This window comes from Canis lupus, chromosome 2 (assembly GCF_048164855.1).
Source record: "Canis lupus baileyi chromosome 2, mCanLup2.hap1, whole genome shotgun sequence".
Classification (NCBI taxonomy): Eukaryota; Metazoa; Chordata; class Mammalia; order Carnivora; family Canidae; genus Canis; species Canis lupus.
In genome coordinates this window covers 924,774-945,384 of record NC_132839.1, presented here as the reverse complement: position 1 = coordinate 945,384, position 20,611 = coordinate 924,774, and the positions used below count along the sequence as shown (strand labels likewise).

At 44.4% G+C, this 20,611-nt stretch overlaps 1 long non-coding RNA gene across 1 annotated transcript in view; it reads right to left on the bottom strand.

Annotated features, from left to right (window-relative positions):
• The window catches only part of LOC140609742 (uncharacterized), a 68,424-nt gene extending 50,082 nt beyond the window's left edge, over nt 1-18,342 (bottom strand). The window contains exons 1-2 of the long non-coding RNA XR_012011479.1: nt 18,225-18,342; nt 5,916-6,660 (exon numbers count right to left, since the gene is read on the bottom strand). This is a non-coding gene — a long non-coding RNA (uncharacterized lncRNA). The remainder of the gene's footprint in view (nt 1-5,915; nt 6,661-18,224) is intronic.
• Nucleotides 18,343-20,611: the final 2,269 nt, after the last annotated feature.

Here is a 20,611-nt window from a genome sequence, read left to right as displayed (position 1 = left end):
GAAATACAAAACCTTAACAGGCCAAAAACCAGGGAGGAAATTGAAGCAGTCTTCCAAAACCTCCCAGGACACAAACGTCCAGGGCCAGATGGCTTCCCAGGGGAATTCTATCAAACGTTTAAAGAAGAAACCATACCTATCCTACTAAAGGTGTTTGGAAAGTTAGAAAGAGATAGAGTACTTCCAAAATCATTCCATGAGGCCAGCATCACCTTAATTCCAAAACCAGACAAAGACCCCACCAAAAAGGAGAATTACAGACCAATAGCCATGATGAACATGGATGCAAAAATTCTCAACAAGATACTAGCCAATAGGATCCAAAAGTACATTAAGAAAATTATTCACCATGACCAAGTAGGATTTATCCTCGGAACACAGGCTGGTTCAACACTCGTCAAACAATCAATGTGATTCATCATATCAGCAAGAGACAAACCAAGAACCATATGATCCTCTCATTAGATGCAGAGAAAGCATTTGACAAAATAGAGCATCTATTCCTGATCAAAACACTTCAGAGCATAGGGAGAGAAGGAACATTTCTCGTCATCTTAAAAGCAATCTAGGAAAAGCCCACAGCAAATATCATTCTCAGTGGGGCCGCACTGGAGGCCTTTCCCCAAAGATCAGGAACAAGACAGGGATGTCCACTCTCCCACTGCTATTCAACATAGTACTGGAAGTCCCAGCCTCAGCAGACAGCAAAAAGACATTAAAGGCATTCAAATTGGCAAAGAAGTAGTCAAACACTCCCTCTTCTCAGATGACATAATACTTTACCTAGAAAACCCAAAAGCCTCCACCCCAAGATTGCTAGAACACATACAGCAATTTGGTAGCGTTGCAGGATACAAAATCAATGCCCAGAAATCAATGGCATTTCTATACACTGACAATGAGACTGAAGAAAGAGAAACTAAGGAGTCAATTTCATTTACAATTGCACCAAAAAGCTTAAGATACCTAGGAATAAACCTAACCAAGGAGGTAAAGGATATACCCTAAAAACAATAGAACACTTCTGAAAGAAATTGAGGAAGACACAAAGAGATGGAAAAATATTCCATGCTCATGGATTGGCAGAATTATCATTGTGAAAATGTCAATGGTACCCAGGCAATGAACACGTTTAATGCAAGCCCTATCAAAATACCATGGACTTTCTTCAGAGAGTTAGAGCAAATTATTTAAGATTTGTGTGGAATCAGAAAAGACCCCGAATAGCCAGGGGAATTTAAAAAAGACAACCTTATATGGGGACATCACAATGCCAGATTTCAGGGTGTACTACAAAGCTGTGGTCATCAAGACAGTGTGGTACTGGCACAAAAACAGACAAATAGATCAATGGAACAGAATAGAGAACCCAGAAGTGGACCTTGAACTTTATGGTCAACTAATATTCGATAAAGGAGGAAAGACTATCCATCCATTGGAAGAAAGACAGTCTCTTCAATAAATGGGGCTGGGAAAATGGACATCCACATGCAGAAGAATGAAACTAGACCACTCTCTTTCACCATACACAAAGATAATCTGAAAATGGATGAAAGATCTAAATGTGAGACAAGATTCCATCAAAATCCTAGAGGAGAACACAGGCAACACCCTTTTTGAACTTGGCCACAGTAACTTCTTGCAAGATACATACACGAAGGCAAAAGGAACAAAAGCAAAAATGAACTGTTGTGATTTCATCAAGATAAGAGGCTTTTGCACAGCAAAGGATACAGTCAACCAAACTAAAAGACAACCTACAGAATGGGAGAAGATATTTGCAAATGATGTATCAGATAAAGGGCTAGTTTCAAAGACCTATAAAGAACTTCTTAAAATCAACACTAAAGAGACAAAGAATCCAATCATGAAATGGGCAAAAGACATGAAGAGAAATCTCACAGAGGGAGACACTGACATGGCCAACATGTACATGAGAAAATGCTCTGCATCACTTGCCTCAGGGAAATAGAAATCAAAACTACAATGAGATACCACCTCACACCAGTGAGAATGGGGAAAATTAACAAGGCCGGAAACCACAAATGTTGGAGAGGATGCGGAGAATAGGGAACCCTCTTACACTGTTGGTGGGAATGTGAACTGGTGCAGCCACTCTGGAAAACTGTGTGGAGGTTCCTCAAAGAGTTAAAAATAGACCTGCCCTATGACCCAGAAATTGCACTCTTCCCTATTTACCCAAAATATTCAGATGCAATGAAACGCCAGGACACCTGCACCCCGATGTTTTTACCAGGAATGTCCACAATAGCGACACTGTGGACGGAGCCATGGTGTCCATTGAAAGATGAATGAATAAAGAAGATGTGGTTTATGTATACAATGGAATATTCCTCAGCCATTAGAAACGACAAATACCCACCATTTGCTTCAACGTGGATGGAACTGGAGGGTATTATGCTGAGTGAAGTAAGTCAATCGGAGAAGGACAAATGTATGTTGTCATTCAATGCGTTAATATAAATAATAGTGAAAAGGAATATAAGGGAATGGAGAAGAAATGTGTGGTAAATATGAGAAATGGAGACAGAACATAAGGACTCCTAACTCTGAGAAAGTAACTAGGGATGCTGGCAGGGGAGGAGGGCAGGGGGTGCGGGTGAATGGGTGACGGGCACTGACGGGGGCACTTGCCGGGATGAGCATGGGTGTTATTCTGTTTGTTGGTAAACTGAACACCAATAAAAAATAAATTTACTAAAAAAAAAAAGTTCAAACAACTAAACATTTATGCTGCCAACATAGGAGTACCTAAATATAGAAACCAATTAACAACAAACATACAGGAAATCACTGATAATAATACAATGACAGGGGATTTTAACACCCACTTATGGCAATGGACTGATCGTCTATGCAGAAAATCAACAGTGGAACAATAGCCTTGACACACTGGACGACAGGGACTCAACAGATATAGTCATTTCTTCCTAAAGCAGAATACACATTCCTTTCAAGTTCACATGGGACATTCTCCAGAAAAGATCATATCATGGGCCACAAATCAGCCCTCAACAGGTACAACAGGTACAAGAAGGTTGATATCACCCCTTGTACATTTTCGGACCACAACTCGAAGTCGACAGTAAGAAAAAAAATTGGACAGACCAATAATACATGGAGATTATGAACATCCTACTAGAGAATGAATGGAGCAACCAGGAAATTAAAGAGGAAATTTAAAACAAATGAAAATGAAAACATGTTTCTCCAAACCTCTGGGATGTAGCAAAGGCAGTCCTAAGAGGGAAGTACATAGCAATACAGGCCTAAAGAAACAAGAAGTCTCCAATACACAACCTAACCCTACACCTAAAGGAGCTGGTAAAGGAATAGGAAACAAAGCCTAAATCCTACAGAAGAAGGGAAAAAATAAAGATGAGAGAAGAAATAAACAATGCAGAAAAAACAAAACAGTAGAATGGAATAACGAAACTAAGAGCTGGTTCTTCAAAAATTAATTAATAAAATGGATCAAGCCCTAGCCAGCCTTATCAATGAGAAAAGAGAAAACCTAAATAAATAAAATCACAAATGAGAGAAGAGAGATCACAATCAACACCAGAAAAATAAGATGATTATAAGGGAATACTATGAAAGATTATACACTAACAAACTGGGAGACCTGGAAGAAATGGACAAATCCCTAGAAATGTGCAAACGAGCAAAACTGAAATAGGAAGAAATAGAAAATATGAACAGACCCATAACTAACAAAGAAATTGAATCAGTAAGGCACTTGGGTGCCTCAGTGGTTGAGCATCTGCTTTGGCTCAGGTCATGTTCCCGGGGTCCTGGGGGATCACGTCCTACATCAGGCTCCCTGCATGAAGCCTCATTTTCCCTCTGCTTATAACTCTGCCTCTCTGTGTCTCTCATGAATACATAAATAAAGGTGAAGCCACTGCGGAAAACAGTCTGGAGGGTCCTCAAGAAATTAAAAATAGGGGATCCCTGGGTGGCGCAGTGGTTTGGTGCCTGCCTTTGGCCCAGGGCGTGATCCCTGAGACCCGGGATCGAATCCCACGTCGGGCTCCCAGTGCATGTAGCCTGCTTCTTTCTCTCCATGTGTCTCTGCCTCTGTCTCTGTGACTATCATAAAAAAAATTAAAAAAAGACGTTAAAAATAGAGCTACCCTACGATTCCAAAATTGCACAGCTAGGTATTTACCCCGAGGATACAAAAGTAGTTTAGTAGATTTTAAGAGGAACATGCAGCCCAGTGTTGGTAGCAGCGTTATCAACAACAGCAAAACTGTGTATAGAGCCGACATGTCCATCGACAGATGAATGGGCAGAGACGATGTGTTAAATATACACACTGCAACATCACTGGGTCATCAGAAGGGATGAAATGAAGCCATTTACAATGACGTGGGAGAAGTGGAAGGGACTTATGCTAAATGAACTCAGTCAGCCAGAGAATACAGATTCCAAATACCATACAATTGCATTCACATGTGAATTTTAAGAAACCAAACAAACTGGCAAAGGGGCAAAGGGTGGGATGAGAGATGCAAACCAAGAAACACACTCTTAACCACAGAGAATAAACTAATAAATACCAGAGGAAGGTGGGGGGGTGGGAAATCAGGGGATGGGGATAGTGGAGGGCACCTCTGACCAGTACCAGGCGTTGGATTCAAGGGTTGAATCACTATGTGGTAAACCTGAAACTATATCATACTGTGTTTACAAAGAGGAATTCAAGTAAAACTTTAAAATAATAATTGGTAGTATAGAGAAAACATGTGCACACAAGAGATAAAATCAGAAAGGCAACCAAAAATCCAAACAAAGAGTTTTTAGAGCCACAAATCCCCTCCTTCGCTCAGCTCACGAGAATCCTGCCATGCCTATTCTCACCCCAGAGAAGACTGGATTTTGATTCTCTGGGGAGGCCACTGACTTGGTGGAATCAGGCTATCTTTGAAACCAAAACCTAAATAGAGTGCATAAAACTAAACTGCCCAAGACGCTAGGAGTCCCAGTGCAGGCACATGCCAAGACACAAACTCTAACCATACACAGACATAACCCTTACCCTACACTTAAGCCTAATGTTAACCTAACACTTAAACAAGAACTATCACTAATCAAAAACCAAACACAAACCCCAAGACCGAACCACATTCACTGAACCTACCTGCCAAGCCACACCCTAACTCCTAAACCTATTCTGAGGTTTCCTTAACCCTCACCCTTACCTTAAATCTAATCGTAACCCTAACCTCTAACCCTAACCTTAACTTAATGTACTCAAATCCTATTCCTAACCTTAATTTGTACCCTAACCCTAACCCTCTAATACTAACCCTATCTCATACCCCAAACTGTACACTACCCATACCCTAAAACTAATCCCTAACCCACTGCCTAACCCTATCTCTTACCCTTTTCCAAAACCATACCCTGACCCTACCCTGACCCTATCCCTAACCCCTAACCAAACACTAACCCTAACACTATCACTAAACCCTATCCTAAGCCTAACCCTCGCCCTAACCCTAAACCTAGGCCTAAATTTAACTCTAACCCTTAACGTTAACCCCTAACCCTAACTCACACCCTAACCCCTAACCCTAACTGCAAGCCTAATCACAACCCTAACACTAACCATAACCCTAACCCAAACTCCTAACATCCTGCCCTAATCCCTAAGCCTAAACCCTAACCCTAACTCTAAATCCTGTCCCTAACACTAACCCTAACCCCTTTCCCTAATCCCTAACCCCCAGCCTAACTCCTAACCATTGACCCTTACCCTTATCCCTCACGCTATCCTCTAATCTGTAACCATAAGCATAATCACTAAACCCTAACATCTAACCTAACTTAACCACCAACTGCCTCCCCTCCCCTGACCCTACCATTCATTCTACCCATTCACTTACCCTGTGGTTCTGAGTAGTCCCTTCTGATGTGGATGTGGCCCCCAACGGCACCTCCAGAGTCCTCCAGGGGGTCCTGAGGAAGCCAGGATCCTGTGAGTGTGGATGTGGCCCCACGTGTTCTTGGGTCATAGTCAGTGGGTCCTGAGGACACGGGTCTCCTGTCACTGTGGACTATGCCTCACATCCTCTGGAAGCCTCACAGCAGGTCCTCAGGAGGCCGAGGGCTCCTGTCAGCCTGGACATGACTCCATGGCCCCCAGAAAACTCACTGCGGGTCCTGAGGGGGCTGTGGGCTCCTGTCAGCATAGACGCAGCCCCATATGTCCTGAAGCCAAAGTGCTGATCCTAAAGAGGCTGGAGACTCCTGTCAGTTTGGATTCGGCACCCACATTTTTCTTACGCCTCACCACAGGCCCTGATAAGGCTGGGGTCTTCTGTCTGCATGGAAGCATCCCCATATTTCCCGAAGTCTACACCGGGGGTCCTGAGGACGTCAGCGTCCTGTTGTTTGGGCGTGGCCCCCAGTCCTCCCATAGCCTCACTGCAGATTCTGAGGAGGCCAGGGCTCCTGACACCATGGATGCGGCCCCCACCTTCCAGAAGAGTCAAATTATGTCCTGAGTGGCCCGGGAGCTCCTGCCAGAGTGGACGCAGCACCACAGCTTCCTGAAGCCTCCCTGCAGGTCCTGAAGCGGCCCAGGTGTTCCTGTCAGGGTGGATGTGGGCCCACATCTATCCTGGGAATCTGAGCAATCAGATGGGCAGAGAAAAAAACACTTTGACTCGCTCTTCGTCTTATAAAGAGAAAGGACAGCTTTTCTATGTACAAAGTCAGTTGTCAAGATAGCCTTAGGGAATAAGAGTTGCAGCATCAAATCCCGCTGCACAGCTGGGACGCCCGAGCCCCAGGTCTTCCTGATCCCAAATCCCTGGGCCTGTCCCCCAACACAATCTGCCAGGCTGAGATCATTAGCAATTGCTCTCTTAGGAGCTCTGGGGAAGGGGGAAGGAGCTAGATAGGATGGGAAGGGACACAAGGAGGCCGAGAAAATGAAGGCCTTTCCACTGTAAGTTCAGCATTCCACAAGTACAGCCATCCCAGGCCCCTGTGAAGAAGAGCTGAAATTTACATTACTTCAGTTACAGGAAAATAACAAAAGTTTACAGCTTAATACCCTGGAAAGCCCCACAATAGAATAAAAACTGAGCCCAGGCCAAGTGCAGGAAGCCCCTATTAGAATGAGAATAGATCTCAATGCCTTTGAAGGCCCCATATCAAAATGTAAACAGAACTTGAGGGGGATCCCTGGGTGGCACAGTGGTTTGGCGCCTGCCTTTGGCCCAGGACGCGATCCTGGAGACCCGGGATCGAATCCCACGTCAGTATCCCGGTGCATGGAGCCTGCTTATCCCTCTGCCTGTGTCTCTGCCTCTCTCTCTCTCTCTCTCTGTGACTATCATAAAAAAAATAAAATCTTAAAAAAAAAAAAGAAGTTTAAAAAAAAAAAGAACTTGAGGAATTGCTCCAGCCCTTCGGGAGTACCCCGAGACCAACTCTTAAAACTAAGCTAAAACCCACCTCAGGGTCCAAGTCCCTGCTCTGCTCTGTCGGGTATACTTGGACACAAGCTCAAGCTTGTAAATAAACTCTCATGTGTTTGCCTTGGTGTCAGCTTCTCGGTGGTTTCTCGGATTAGCAATCTTGGGCATAACAGTCTGAGATAAAAAAACAAAACCAAAAGAAGCTCGGACACAGGTAGAGTGAACGCAGGGTTCTGAGAGAAGCCGCGGAGACCTGGGGGCTTGGCCGCTCTTCTGCGGAGGTCCCAGCAGACTGGGGTGGGGGATGCTCTGCCCCAGAGCCAGAGGACCCAGAGACCCCACCCGCATCCCGCCTATCAGGGCCAGGTCTCAGGAACAGGGCAGCACAGCCCACTGAGCCCAGAGGCGCTGACGTCCACCCCGCCTCTGACCCGCGCAGGTGCATCTCCCAGGCAGATGTGCACCTACCTGACAATCAGCGCCATGGCCCATCCCCAGACCCCACACAGAGCATTTGTTGCCACCAAGTTGTTGGACCACAGTGGCTGCAGAGCTTAAGCTCTGCCTGGAAAGTAGGGTCTAGATTCCTTTGTACTTTGTGCTCTTTTTTCATTTATTTTCTTTGATTCTTTTTTATTAATTGCCATATTTTAATTTCTATGTATGTACCTTATATATTTCTTATTTTTGCTTTCATAATACTTTAATTGTGATTCTTTTTTTTAATTTTTTTTCAATTTATTTATGATAGTCACAAACAGAGAGAAAGAGAGAGAGAGAGAGAGAGGCAGAGACACAGGCAGAGGGAGAAGCAGGCTCCATGCACTGGGACCCCGACGTGGGATTTGATCCAGAGTCTACAGGATTGTGCCCTGGGCCAAAGGCAGGCACTAAACCACTGCGTCACCCAGGGATCACTTTAATTGTTTCTATTTTGGGATTTAAAATCTTTTAACAAGCAGGCCATAATAATCTGGGTTTTATTTTGTTTTGTTTTGTTTTTTGGGGGGGGAGGGCAGTTGTTATTGTTTTTCTTGTTTTTTCTTTTTCTTCCTTCTTTCTTTTCTGGAAAATATAATGAGATGGAGAAAATCACCTCCATAAAATAACATGAGGTCTACTCACAGCCAGGAAGTTCATCAATACACATATATGATGTCTAAATACAGTTTAAAACAATGATTATAAAGACAACAGCTGGGCTAGAAAAAGAGCACAGAAGAAAACTAGAGAAACCTTTACTGTAGAAATAAAAGAACTAAAATCTAGTCAGGCCAATGTTAAAAATGGTATAACTGAGATGAAGTCCCAAGTGGAAGCCTTCAAAACAAGAATGGTTATGGACCACAGAGACAGACGTAGGGAAGTTATCCAGTTATTAAAACAATAACATTCATGCCATAGGAGACTCAGAAGATGAAGAGAGAGAAAAGGTGGGCCTTTCTCAGACATTAGAAACAACAAATACCCACCATTTGCTTCAAAGTGGATGGAACTGGAAGGTATTTCGCTGAGTGAAGTAAGTCAATCGGAGAAGGACAAACATTGTATGTTCTCATTCATTTGGGGAATATAGATGATAGTGAAGGGAATATAAGGGAAGTGAGAAGAAATGTGTGGGAAATATCAGAAAGGGAGACAGAACATAAAGACTCCTAACTCTGGGAAATGAACTAGGGGTGATGGAAGGGGAGGAGGGTGGGGGTGGGGGTGAATGTGTGACGTGTACTGATGGGCTGAGCACTGGGTGTTATTCTGTATGTGGGCAAATTGAATACCAATAAAAGTAAATTTATTACTAAAAAAAGAAAAAGAAAGAAAAAGTGGCATCTGGGTGGCTCAGTCACATAAGCTATTGTCTTAGGCTCAGATCATGATCCAATTCCCAAGGCAGGCTCCCTGTTTGCAGGGAACCTGCTTCTCCCTCTACATCTGCCCCTCTCGCTCTTGGTTTTTCTCTCCTCTCTCTTTCAAATAAATAAATGACATCTTTAAAAAGAAACAAACAAACCCAGAAGGAAGAGAAATCTCCCATGTAGAAGAATTTCAAAGAAGTTGTACAGACATTCCACCCTCAAGTTGATTAGCATAGCCTCCCACTCATATGTATGGAATACACATAGTAACTTCCTTCTACAAAATAGAATATGAAAATGTGTATATAAAAATGATAATATAATAATAATAATAATAATAATCACTTTACTACGGAGACAGCTGACAAACACTACCTCAGCAAGATGATCAGATTGATACCAAGACTGATAAATCATGTTGATAATATCTATCCTTTATATGATATAATTAAAATGGCAGTATATCTCTTTATATAATCCACAAAAAGAGTTTAATCATGAGATAACAGACATTTCCCAACTGAGGTAAATTTTACAAAATACTCTACTTCTCAAAGTGTTCCAGTTCAACGACAACAAGGAAAGGCAGAAAGACTGTCACAATCCAGAGGAGCCTAAGAAAACATGAGGACAAATGGAATGGGATATGAGGGATGGTAACTTAGCAAAAACTAAGGAAATCTGAATAAAGTATGGTCTTTGGTTAATGAGAATATTTTAATATTGATTCAAGGCTAATATTTGTACCTTCCTAATATACCACCAACATCATATCCCTACCCCACAACATCCACCCCCACACCATGGGCCCCCAGCAAGGACCCAGTGCAGCTGCCCCCTGTGGGACATGCTCAGCCTCCCTGGGGTTTTCTGGATACCCTGCTCCCATCGGAAGCCTGATTGTCCCATAGAGAACCCAGAGGTTGCAGGGAGGAGGGAAGGCAGAGATCCCCGAAAGGCTGGGTGTAGGTGAGTGGTGCAGAGGATACATTGGGCCCTGCCTCCGCCTACTGTCTGTCCTGGAGGGCGGCACACCCTGCACAGGACACCAGCCCCTAACCCAGAGGGACCTGGGCTGACCTGGCTCTGTGCTCTGTGGAGACTAGGTTGAATTGAGCCCCTCCCAGGCCCAACACAAAGACTAATGGGATCCAGGCCTCCATGGTCCTGGCCAGCCCTGGATTCTGGCCCCAGGCTGAGCGAGCCCTCTCACAGGTGGATGGGGCCTCCTGGGCCCTGGGCATGCTCCACAGATCCAGGTCGCTAACCTAGGGCAGACTGGGGGATCCCGGGACACCCCAGGGTAGGGAAAGGATGGATAGGCCGGTTGGCCCCACCCAACCCCACACCAGGAGGCAGGCTCTTGCAGGTATTGGGGCCCCAGAGGGCCCAAGGCAGGTGTCCAGCTGTCCTGCGGGGCCCCAGTACAGGAGCCCATGAGCTGCAGGTCCAGGTCATCTCTGCTGTCCTCAGAACAGTCACTCAGGATGAAATCTCAGGACAAACGCCCCCACCCGGAGTCCACACATGTTCCCACAATGTGGACTCTAGCACCCGCCTCTCCACACCGTGTGATTATTGCCCTCCCCTAAAGGACAGAAAGGTCTCCCTCCCCAGGGGAAGGCGCGCATTAGGCTCTGAGCCCCTTTGCTGTAAAAAGTCAATAAAGTGTTGTGAAAAAATGCACAGCCAGCCCGTTTCTGTGTCTCCCAGAACTCTGTGCATGGGGCGTGAAGAGACACCCAGAGAGGAGGAGGAGGCACCATCCAGGCCCCAAACAGCCCCTACAGGGGCGCCACCAGGTACACAGAGCTGACGTCCCCACTTGCCTTCCAGGGGCAGCCAGACGTCAGGGTCAGGACCCCACAGACTTTACTTAGACTCAGGCTGTGTCCCCCGGGCCAGGTGGGGCTGGGACAGAGTGACAGCCAGGGAGCTTCAGGTCACCAGGGTCTGTGCACAGCAACCTGGGAGGTCAGTGCTCCCTCTGTCCTGAGGGCCACTTCCTCCCGTCCTCGCATCCCCGTGCCTGTGTGCCTGGGGCACAAAGGGCCTGTGGGGCTGTCAGCGTGGCCCCGGAAGGGATGTCAGGACACCAGGCCCTGGTGTTGTGCCCAAGATTGTAAATCAGGGAAACCACCAAGGAGCCCACACCGATGGAAACTCCCGAGGGTTTCTTTATAAGCTGGAGCTTGGGTGTAATTTCACCAAACACAGCGGAGCAGGGACGTGGATCCCGAGACTAAGAGGCATAGCAGCTTTATAGGGGCCAGTGGCCCATGGGATATGCAGAAAGTTGCACAGTCATGATGGTCCACACGCAGGTGGCCAATTGAATTACACCTGACCAAATAGTATCCACTTGAACTGGCCTATTACTTTGGTCAGAATCGTCGCACAGTTTTGGGGGGCACAAAGCAGGGTTACATTGTTATGAGCCGATTTCCGATTAGGGTGTGCCTAGCGACCTGACTAGGGTGTGGCAGCGCCTTAAGAAAAAAGCAGCTCATGTGAGGGTCATAGGGGAGGAGGCGGGTGTAGCACAAAATGGAATCAGTCCTGCTCTGCTTGTCCAGGGGTAGGGGATTTTTGTTAACTTTCCTGGGTCCCACACTTGCAGCTCACGAACCTGGGCCACCCTCACCAGGTGGACTCACTGTGCACAGCTTGTGGTGCTGGATCTCTCACACCAGTGTGTAGAGGGCACCCTCCTCACCCTAGTGAGTAGGGGCTGGGTGAGCATGGGGCTCGCCAGAAGGCCAGGCAGCACAGGGGACTGAGAACCCCAGCCCAGACCCCAACTCGACTCCCATACACAGGCAGCAACAGGGCTCCCCGCCATGGGCAGCCAGCTCCTCAGGATCTCCCCCCAGGGCGGCACTGAGGTCTGGCTCCCTGCTGGAGAGGCATCTGGGAGAAGAGAAACAGCAGGTGCTCAGTGGGACCCCCTGAGGACATGGGAATTTGGCCGAGTTGGACCTTCCAGCTCAGCTGACCCTCCAGTGGGAAGTCACTGCAGGAGCGAGCCCCGAGTCGGCAAGGAGAGCCCAGCTATCTGCCCAGCGCCAGCACCAGAAATGATGTTGTGCCAACCATTTCGGCATTTGGGTGACCCAGCCAGAGGATCAGATACCTGCATGTGATATCTACGTGTGATAGACACACACACACCCCAAAACCAACAGAAGTCGGAATCCCCCCCAATGTTGTCTAACAGGAGCCAGATGGTTACATACACGACGCTGTTGTCACCAGTAGGATACATGGAAGATGCAATAAACCATGACTGCAGAGGTGCTAGAGATACAGAGATGTGCTTGCTGGTTTCCAACAAGGAGCACAGAGGTGCAGGAAGAATCCTACGGAGGGAGGGGAGGCCCCTTCATGGAAAGGACACCATGTCCCTGTGATGGCTACAGATGGTGAAATCTGTCCTCCTCTCTCTTAGCTTCTGGTTTTCCTCCTAAATGCCATTTTCCTCAATCATAAGACCAAAAATTTATTTTATGTTTTTAAATTCCTTTTTATTGGAGTCCAATTTGTATGAATTCTTGCTTCAGCAAGGGTGTCATTCAGGAGAGAAGGAGAGAGAAAGATTTTCTGGAATGTCAACATATCAAGGATTTCATGACCACTTAACCAGTCCAGTAAGGAATTTTAAGAGGGACTCTTCTAGTGGGGGAAAAAAAGAGACCAAAAGCAAAAAACTAGAAAGGACCAGAGAACGTCACCAGAAACACCAACTCTTCTGGTAACACAAAGGAACAAAGTTCATATCTGTGAATAATCACTCTTAATGCTGATAGACTAAATTTTCCAATCAAAAGATATAGGGTATCAGAGTGGCTTAAAACACAGGATCCGGGATACCTGGGTGGTTCAAGGGGTTGAGCATCTGCCTTTGCTCAGGCTGTGATCCTGGAGTCTGGGATCGTGTCCCATATTGGGCTCCTGGTGGGGAGTCTGCTTCTCTCTCTCCCTAATTTTCGGCCTCTCTCTCTCTCTCTGATAAATAAAATCATTATTAAAAAAACAAGATCCGGGATCCCCGGGTGGTGCAGCGGTTGGGCGCCTGCCTTTGGCCCAGGGCGCGATCCTGGAGACCCGGGATCGAATCCCACGTCGGGCTCCCAGTGCATGGAGCCTGCTTCTCCCTCTGCCTGTGTCTCTGCCCCTCTCTCTTTCTCTCTCTGTGACTATCATAAATAAATAAAAATTAAAAAAAAAACAAAAAAAAAACAAAAAAAAAACAAACAAAAAAAAAAACAAGATCCATCTGTATGCTGCCTACGAGATGCTCACCTTAGACCTATAGACACCAGCAGATTGATAGTCAGGGGAGGGAAAATCATCTACCACGCTAATGGATATCAAAAGAAAGCTGGAGGACCCATACTTATATCAGACAAACGAGATTTGAAACCAAACCCTGGGGGACACCTGGTGGCTCAGTGGTTGAGCATCTGCCTTCGGCTCAGGGTGTGATCCTGGGATCCCAGGATCGAGTCCCACATCACCCTCCCTTTGGGGAGCCTGCCTCTCCCTCTGCCTATGTTTCTGCCTCTGCTGCTCTGTGTATCTCTCAAAAATAAATAAATAATATATTTAAATCTCAAAAAGAAACAACAAATATTGTAAGAAGAGATGAAGAAGAGCATTATTTCATAATTAAAAAGACTATCAAGATCAAACAACTAACTATTTATGCTGCCAACATGAGTACCTAAATATAGAAACTGATTAACAACCAACGTACAGGAAATCACTGATAATAATACACTGACAGAGGATTCCAACACCCACTTATGGCAATGGACCGATCGTCTATGCAGAAAATCAACAAGGGAACAATAGCCTTGACACACTGGGCAACAGGGACTCAACAGATATAGTTAGAATATTAGTTCCAAAAGGAGAATAAACATTCTGTTCAATTGCATATGGGACATTCTCCAGAACAGATCATATCAGGGCCCACAAATCAGCCCTCAACAGGTACAACAGGTACAAGAATGTTGATTTCACACCCTGTTCATTCTCAGACCAAGGCGCTATGAAACTGGAAGTCGACAGTAAGAAAACAATTGGACAGACCAAAAATACGTGGAGTTTATGATCATCCTACTAGAGAATCAATGGAGCAACCAGAAAATTAAAGAGGAAATTTAAAACAAATGAAAATGAAAACATGTTTCTCCAAACCTCTGGGATGTAGCAAAGGCAGTCCTAAGAGGGAAGTACATAGCAATACAGGCCTACCTCAAGAAACAAGAAGTCTCCAATACACAACCTAACCCTACACCTGAAGGAGCTGAAAAAGGAATAGCAAACAAAGACTAAAGCCTAAAAAAGAAGGGAAAAAATTAAGATCAAAGGAGAAATAAACAATACAGAAACAACAAAACAGTAGAATGGAATAACAGAACTAAGAGCTAGTTCTTTAAAATAAGTAATAAAATGGATCAAGCCCTAGCCAGCCTTATGATGAGAAAAGACCTAAATAAATAAAATCACAAATGAGAGAAGAGAGATCACAATCAACACCTGAAAAATAAGACAATTATAAGGGGATACTATGAAAGATTATACGCTAACAAACTGGGAGACCTGGAAGAAATGGACAAATCCCTAGAAATGTACAAATGAGCAAAACTGAAATAGGAAGAAATAGAAAATGTGAACAGACCCATTACTAGCAAAGGAATTGAATCAGCAAGGCACCTGGGTGCCTCAGTGGTTGAGCATGTGTTTGGCTCAGGTCATGATCCCAGGGTCCTAGGGGTTCAAGTCCCACATCAGGCTCCCCCCATGGAGCCTCATTTTCCCTCTGCCTATACCTTTGCATCTTTGTGTCTCTCATGAATACATAAATAAAATATTTTTTTAAAAAAAAGAAAAAAAGTTGAGAAAGGACCCAAATAAAATCAGATGAGAAAAGAGAAATAAAAAACAACACTAGAGAAATACAAACGATTATAAGAGAATATGATGAAAAATTATATGCCAGCAACCTAGAACCTGGAAGAAATAGATCAATTCCTAGAAATATATAACATAGCAAAAATTAAAAATGAAGAAATAAGAAATTTGAACAGACAGATAACCAGCAAAGAAATTGAATCAGCAATCAGGGTTCTCCCAACAGGAGACGCTTAGATCAATAGAACAGAATGGAAAGCCAAAACAAGATACAAACCTGTATCTATGACCCATAAAGGATAACAAGGCAGGAAGGAATATCCAATGGCAGAAAGACAGTCTCTTCAACAAACCCTAACTCTGACCCCAGGATAAGAATAAATGGTGTTGGGAAAACCAGGCAGCCACATGCAGAAGAATCAAACTGGACCACATTCTTACACCATATATATAAAAAATAAATTAAAAATGGATGAAAGACCTAAATGTGAGACCTGAAACCAATCAAAGAAGGATAGGCAGCAACATCTTTGACATTGGCCACTGATTTTTCTTTCTAGATATGCCACTGAGGTGAGGGAACAAAAGCAAAAATGCTACTGGGACCTCATCAAAATGAAAAGCTTCTGCAAAGTGAAGGAAACAACCAAAGCTAAAAGACAACATACAAAATGAAAGGAGATATTGGTAAACAACACATCCAATAAAGAGTTAGTATGCAAAACACATAAAGGAAATATTAATCTCAAGATCCTAAAAACAAATTATGCAACTAGAGATGGGCAGAAAAATGAATGGACTTTGTCTCTGACAAGACAGCCAGATGGCCACCAGACTCATGGAAAGACACAAAGCGTCACCTATCATCAAGGAAATGCAAACCAAAACCACAATGATATGTCAGCTAAGAGCCGTCATAATGGCTAAAATTAACAACACAAGAAACAACAGGTGTTGGTGAGGCTTTGGAGAAAGGGTAGCCTCCTTACATTCCTGGTGGGCATGTGAACACATTTAGCCACTGTGGAAAACAGTGTGGAGGGTCCTAGAGAAGTTAAAAAAATTGGATCCCTGGGTGGTGCAGTGGTTTGGTACCTGTCTTTGGCCCAGGGTGCGAACCTGGAGACCCGGGATTGAATCCCACTTTGGGCTCCAGGGCATGGAGCCTGCTTCTCCCTCTGCCTGTGTCTCTGCCTCTCTCTCTGTGACTATCATAAAAAAATTTTAAAAAAGAAGTTAAAAATAGAGCTACCCTACGATTCCAAAATTTCACAGCTAGGTATTTATCCCGAGGATAGAGAAATACTTTAGTAGATTCGAGGAAGGACACGCAGCCCACTGTTTGTAGCAGCGTTATCAACAACAGCCAGACTGTGGATACAGCCCAGATGTCCATCGACTGATGAATGGGCAGAAAGATGTGGTAAATATACACACTGCGACATCACTCGGTCATCAGAAGGGATGAAATGAATCCATTTACGGTGACGTGGAAGGAGTGGAAAGGATTTATGCTAAATGAACTCAGTCAGAGAACGCAGATACCAAATACCATACAATTGCATTCACATGTGAATTTTGAGAAACCAAACAAACTGGCAAATGGGCGGAAGAGGCATGAGAGAAGCAAACCAAGATACACACTCTTAACCACAGAGAATAAACTAATAAATACCAGGGGAAGGTGGGGAGGATGGTGAATTAGGGGATGGGGATAGTGGAGGGCACCTGTGACCAGTACCAGACGTTGTATCCAGGGGTCTAACCACTATGTGGTAAACCTGAAACTATATCATACTGTGTTTACAAACAGGAATTCAAGTAAAACTTTAAAATAATAATTGGTAGTATAGAGGAAACATGTGCACACAAGAGATAAAATCAGAAAGGCAACTGAAAATCCAAATAAAGAGTCTTTAGAGCCACAAATCCCCTCCTTAGCTCAGCTCGGGAGAAACCTGCCATGTCTATTCTCACCCCAGCAGAAGCCAGGATTTTGATTCTCTGGGGAGGCCACTGACTTGGTGGAGTCAGGCTATCTTTGAACCCAAAACCTAAATAGAGTGCATAAAACTAAACTGCCCAAGATGCTAGGAGTCCCAGTGCAGGCACATTCCAAGACCCAAACTCTAACCATACACAGACATAAGTCTAATCCTACACTTAATCTTAATGTTAACCTGACCCTTAAACAAGACCCATCACTAATCGAAAACCAAACACAAACCCCAAGACCAAAACACATTCAGTGAACCTTCCTGCCAACCCTCACCCTATATCCTAAACCTATTCTAAACCCTTAACCCTGACCCCTACCTTAAATCTAACCCTAACCTCTAACCCTAACCTTAACTTAATATACTCAAATCCTATTCCTAACCTTAACCTGTACCCTAACCCTAACCCTCTAATACTAATCCTATCTCATACCCCAAACTTTACTCTAACCTGTACCCTAAAACTAACTCCTAAACCACTCCCTATACCTATCTCTTACCCTTTTCCAAAACCGTACCCTGACCCTGACCCTGACCTGACCCTAAACCCTAAATAAATACTAATCCTATCCCTATCCCTAACCCCTATCCTATACCTAACCCTTGCCCTAACCCTAAACCTAGCCCTAAATTTTACCCTAACCCCTAACCCTTACCCCTAACCCTAACTCACACCCTAACACCTCACCCTAACTGCAAACCTAAGCCCAACCCTAACTGTAACCATAACCCTAAACCCACCTCCAAACCTCCTGCCCTAAACCCTAAAGCATAACCCTAACCCTAACTCTAAATACTGTCACTAACCCTAACCTCATTCCCTAATCCCTAACCCCCATCCTAACTCCTAACCACTGACCCTTACCCTTATCCCTCACCCTAACCTCTAATCCGTAACCATAAGGTTAATCACAACACCTAACATCTAACCTAAGCCTAACCACCAACTGCCTCACCTCCCCTGACCCTACCATCCATTCTACCCCTTCACTTACCCTGTGGTTCTGAGGAGTCCCTTCTGATATGGACGAAGCCCCCAATATCTTGTGCTCTTTTTGTTCAGTCTCCTTATTTATTCTCTGTGATGCACCTGAGAAGGGAGTCACATCCATCATTTCCTTCCTGAATGCTCACTGTCAGGACACAGCAAGCCCCACAATAGAATAAAAACTGAGCCCAGTCCAAGGGCAGGAAGCCCCTATTAGAACAGATCTCAATGCCCTTGAAGGCCCCATATCAAAATGTAAACAGAACTTGAGGAATTACTCCACCCTTCAGGAGTTCCCCGAGACCAACTCTTAAAAATAAGCTAAAACCCACCTCGGGGTCCAAGTCCCCGCTCCACTGTGTTGGGTATACTTGAACACAAGCTCGAGCTTGTAAATAAACCCTCATGTGTTTGCATTGGTGTTGGCTTCTCGGTGATTTGTGATTTCTCAGATTCACAGATTCACAATCTTGGGCACAACAGTCTGAGATAAAAAAAGAAAACCAAAAGAAGCTTGGGTGCAGGTAGAGTGAACGCAGGGTTCTGAGAGAAGCCGCGGAGACTCGGGGGCTTCGGGGTTCTTCTGTGGAGGCCCCAGCAGACTGGGGGGTGGGATGCTCAGCCCCAGAGCCAGAGGACCCAGCGTCCCCACCGGCATCCCGCCCCTCAGGGCCAGGAATCAGGGAGCAGCACAGTGCCGCCCGCTGGAGCCCAGAGGCGCTGACGCCCACCCCGACTCTGACCCCCACAGGTGCAACTCCCAGGCAGATGTGCACCTGACAATCAGCGCCAAGGCCCATCCCCAGACCCCACACAGACCATTCGCTGCCACCAAGTTGCCAGACCACAGAGGCTGCAAAGCTTCAGCTCTGCCTGGAAAGTAGGGTCTAGATTCCTTTGTACTTTGTGCTCTATTTTTAATTATTTTCTTTGATTCTTTTTTATTAATTGCCTTATTTTAATTTAATGTATGTACCTTATATATTTCTTATTTTTACTTTTATGGTAGTTTAATTGTGTTTCATATTTTGGGATTTAGAATCTTTTAACAAGCAGGCCAAAATAATCTGGTGGGTTTTTTTGGAGGGCAGTTGTTATTGTTTTTCGTGGTTTTTCTTTTTCTTCCTTCTTTTTTTCTGGAAAAAATAATGAGATGGAGAAATTCTCCTCCATAAAATAACATGAGGCAGTACTCACAGCCAGGAAGTTCATCAATAAACATATATTATGTCTAACTACGGTTTAAAACAATGATTATAAAGATAGCAGCTGGGCTGGAAAAAGAGCACAGAAGCAAACTAGAGAATCCCTTACTGTAGAAATAAAAGAGCTAAAATCAAGTCAGTCCAACGTTAAAAATGCTATAACTGAGATGCAGTCCCAACTGGAAGCCTTCAAAACAAGAAAGGTTATGGACCACAGAGGCAGACGTAGGGAAGTCAGCCACTTATTAAAACAATAACATTCATATCATAGGAGACTCAGAAGATGAAGAGAGAGAAAAGGTGGGCCTTACTCAGGCATTAGAAACAACAAATACCCACCATTTGCTTCAAGGTGGATGGAACTGGAAGGTATTATGCTGAGTGAAGTAGGACAATCGGAGAAGGACAAACATTGTATGTTCTCATTCATTTGGGGAATATAGGTAATACTTAGAATATAAGGGAAGGGAGTAGAAATGTGTGGGAAATATCAGAAAGGGAGGCAGAACATAAAGACTCCTAACTCTTGGAAATGAACTAGTGGTGATTGAGGGGAGGAGGGCAGGGTTGAGGGTGAATGGGTGACGGGCACTGAGGGGTCACTAGATGGGATGAGCACTGGGTGTTATTCTGATTTGGCAAACTGAACACCAATAAAAAATTAATTTATTATTTAAAAAAGAAAGAAAGAAAGAAAGAGTGGCACCGGGGTGGCTCAGTCAGTTAAGCTTCTACCTTAAGTCAGATCATGATCCAGGTCGCAAGGAAGGCTTCGTTTTCAGCAGGGAACCTGCTTCTCCCTCTCCCTCTGCTTCTCTCACTCATGCTTTTTCTCTCTTCTCTCTCTCAAATAAATAAATAACACCTTTGAAAAAGAAACAAAAAAAAGAAACCCACAAAGAAGAGAAATCTCCCTTGTAGAAGAATTTCAAACAATTTGTGCAGACATTCCACTCTCATGTTGATGAGCATAGCTTCCCACTCTTACGTGTGGAATACACATAGTAACTTCCTTCTACAAAATATATTATGAAAAACAAAATAACATGATGATGATAATAACAATAATTAATAATAATGAAAAGAATCACTTAACTATGGAGAAAGATGACAAACACTACCTCAGCAAGATGATCAGATCGATACCAAGACTGATAAATCATGTTGATAGTATCTATCCTTTATATGA